At 40.2% G+C, this 4,025-nt stretch overlaps 1 protein-coding gene across 4 annotated transcripts in view; it reads right to left on the reverse strand.

The window, feature by feature from the left end:
• Positions 1-4,025, reverse strand: part of Trak2 (trafficking kinesin protein 2) — a 61,417-nt gene that overhangs the window by 33,511 nt on the left and 23,881 nt on the right. The gene's annotated exons all lie outside the window — the stretch shown is intronic.

Consider the following 4,025-nt stretch of genomic DNA (forward strand, 5'->3'; position numbering starts at 1 on the left):
AAAATAATAATAATAATAATAATAATAATAATAATAATAAATAAAATTTATATTCCAAAACAAAACAAACAAAAAAAAACGTTTTTCTAAGATATACATAACAATGTGAGTCAACCTCAATGCAATTAGGTTGGGTCAAAAAAAGAAAGAAAAGAAAAAAAATCAGGTCATGGTTTATGATTGCATTTTTATAAGACTTCTAGGAAACAACGTGCCACCACCAATATATCTACAGTGCCAAAGAGCAGACAACTGGTGGCTGGGTTAGGGAAGGACTTGGGCACAGGAGAAGAGTTTGGGAACGAAACATGTAGCCCTAGTGATGGTTTCAAACATGCATGAATGGTGCCAAGTATAATCCAATTCCACAGATGAAATATGATGTCAGTCCATGCTACATTTCAAAATGGCTCTACATTTTTATAGAAAATCAACTCTTTACTACAGTGCCCTATCATGGAGAACTGACATACAGTGCTGCAGGGCACAGGCCTGGAGGCACACGCATGCCAGGCCTTCATGCTGTATGTGGAACACTGAAACACTCTTTGAAGGCAAACTGTAATGGTGGAACCATGTACACGACAACCCAAAAGCAAATAATCTAATAACTTAAGAATTGTAGATAATAACCAATAAAAGAGACAAAATGGATTAAGTTGTTCAGTTCTGGCCACTGCTGGCATTTGGGACATTTGTGTGGTCCACACTGAGTGAACCTTGACAACACTTGCCCTGTCCTGACTAGATGCTAGCAGAACCTCCTTTCTAGGCCTTCTCCTAGATGCAACAGGCAAAATGTCTCCAGACACTGCCAGATGTCCCTGGAGGCAAAACTACTCCTGGTGGAGAACCACTGATAAAAAGGAAACTCAACATCACTCAAAATACTTATCTGCTAGACCATGAAACTTAGCTAAGCTTTACTCACTATTGGATAGATAGGGCCTAGAGAAAAGGCTGATTCAAAGCTCTACTGATAACAGTGTAAATTGCTATAAGGTTTTAGAATGGCTTTTCTAATGTCTACCAAGCTTTAGATGCACAGGAACTGCAATTCAACAATTCTACCAACAGAATTTATACAATGTAGATGTTCACTTAGCATGCCCAGACATAGGGACAAGAATACCCACACAGTACTGACTTAAGTTTTTTTCTCAGAAACACACATACAAGTGGAATGATATGTTTCCATAATGCCTACATGTAATGCATAATGTTTTAGTAGTTTAGTAATGTGCATGAAAGGAGTCAGAATCCAGTCCAGGAACATGTGATCCTAGCACTCAGGAGGCTGAGGCAAAGGACAGTGAGTTGGAGGACAGCTTGGGCTACAGAAAAAGTTTCAGGTGAGCCTAGTCAACTTAATGTGACCTAGTTTCAAAAACGATCGAAGAACCAGGCATGGTGGCACATTCCTTTACTCCCAGCACTTGGAAGGCCAGAGGCAGGTGGATTTCTGAGAATCTGAAGTCAGACAGTACTATATAGTAAGACCTCATAAAGAAACATCAAAACATAATAAACAAAGGTTGCAATGCAATGCATTATATGTGTGTGTGTGTGTGTGTGTGTGTGTGTGTGTGTGTATGTATATGTACATATATGCCCACTTAAAGAACAACAGAAAGCAGGAACTTATTCAGCTGGGTGTGGTAGTGCACACTGCAATCTCAGCCCTAAATGGGGAGAGGCAGGAGAACTGTGAATTCAAGGCTCCTGGGAGAGATGGGAGTGGAAGGAAGGGGGTGTTCAGTGCTAACTAGATGCTTTGCTCTGCATAAAGACATCTGTGGAGCAGTCATAGCTGCTTCTGTGAGGGCTAGTGCATCTTCATGAAACTGTGTCTCATGTCTAAGTAGAGATCACAGAAACAGTCAGTGAAGAACAGAGACACTATTAGAAACACGAGGGATGCAAGTCTCCGAGACAAAGTGAGCGACAGGATTAGAGGAGTCAAAGAGGAAATTAGAGAGGCTTAAGAATTAATAGTGACCTTTTGGAGGACAATGTAATTCAACAGTTAGACCTCAAACCAGGCTGGTAAACAAATTACCAAGTAAGAGAGGAGTTTAGTGAATACAGACCAGAATTTCCCATTTCCTAGACTTTCAGATTTCCACAAGTTGGCACACTTTAAAAATTTCTGTGGCCCCTGGCACAGGGTTTCCACTTCTGACCATTTCTATCACCCTCCTTTCCTTTTGAGATTTTATTTTACTTAATGAATGTAAGTGTTTGCCTGTGGAAGATGGCACCTGATCTCCCTGGAACTGGAATTATCACAGCTGCGAGCTGCCATGCAGTGCTGGGAACTGAACTCAGATTCTCTGGAAGAGCAGCCAGTGCTACTGACTGCTGAGCCATCTCTCCAATCCCATTCATTCTGTAACTTCTTAAAACTTTTTATAAAAACACAAACCAAAAAACAAAATAAGCAACAGTCCTTTTCCTGCAAAAAGCTTGCTCACATAACAAAAATTCAATTTTTCTATAATTGAATGCTGATAATTTTAATAAATACTTAACATTTCTTTTACATGGACAACTATTTTACTGGAATAAGTTTGAAATTTAGTAATGTGGATTAACCAGTGCAACACTAAGCAAAGCTCACAATATTTGTTAGGTACCATGATTCTCGTCATCAAAGATCATTTTCAAGTTCTTTTTTTTTTTTTTTTAAAGATTTATTTATTTATTATATGTAAGTACACTGTAGCTGTCTTCAGACACTCCAGAAGAGGGCATCAGATCTTGTTATGGATGGTTGTGAGCCATCATGTGGTTGCTGGGATTTGAACTCCGGACCTTTGGAAGAGCAGTCGGGTGCTCTTACCCACTGAGCCATCTCACCAGCCCCCCCCATTTTCAAGTTCTAAGGGCTCTCTACTATATACACTTGGGTTTCCCCATAATATCTTGCTATTCAGAATTGTGATTCCCAAACCAACCACCACACAGGGAACAGAAATGAATTTGGATGAAACCAATAAAGAGTCACCTCCTGAACCAGAGAGGAAGAAGAAAGAAGCCTTCTCTGGGTATAACACATCTAGGAACATAGATGAAATGTTAATGACGCTCTGTCAACATCTGTGACTTTTCTATGTTGTCATGAACATAAAGTTTATCATGTCAGATAAACTTTTTAATCAATCTCTTTTGAAGTTAAAAAAGCCCCAAACCTAGACTTGAAATAGAGTTAGAATCTAGGGGCACAGGAGGTAACTCAGTCACTGGCAGCCTGCTATGCAAGCCTGAGGAGGAGGCCCATCAGAAAGCCTGGCATAGTGGTGCGTGCTTATAATCCCAATGTCAGGACGGCAAACCAAGCTGGATCCCTGGCACTTCACAAGCAACTGGCCTAGTCCACAGGGTGAGTGAGTTCTAGGCCAGTGAGAAACTGACTCAAAAAAGGTGATCAGCTCCTGAGGAACACCCTCTGTCCCCCTGCAGGCACAGGAACCTGCACACCAGTGAACACAACATATACACAAAGAATCTAGTGATGCACTTTAAAAGCTAGAAGGGCAGTGCAGATGTAAGAATGACCTTGTCATTAGGCAGCTCATCTGGTGTGTGGCCAGCAAACTACTACCAACATCCATACATTGCAGTGTGTGAGCTAAGAATAGCTTTTACTTTTAAATGACTGGAAGGAAAAAACCCTATACGATGTAAAAACAAGACAATTTAATTTTCAGTGTGTATAAATGAATACTGCCCATTGACTGCATTCATACTCCCTGACAGCTTAGAAACCGTAGTAATTGTGCCATTGACTGTACATACACAGCTAGCAAGATATTACGCGCTCTCTCCCCCCCCTCACACACACACACACACACACACACACACACACACACATGCACACACACACAATTTGATACCTGACAGGAAAAGCTTCCTAACCCTTGATCAATATTAAAATAATTCAGTCATCAAAATACTATTATGTAAAACTAAGGTTTCCAAGATCAACTTCTGAAAGCTAGGTTTCCTTTTTTTTTTTTTTTTTT

This window comes from Mus pahari, chromosome 5, assembly GCF_900095145.1.
Source record: "Mus pahari chromosome 5, PAHARI_EIJ_v1.1, whole genome shotgun sequence".
Lineage (NCBI taxonomy): Eukaryota > Metazoa > Chordata > Mammalia > Rodentia > Muridae > Mus > Mus pahari.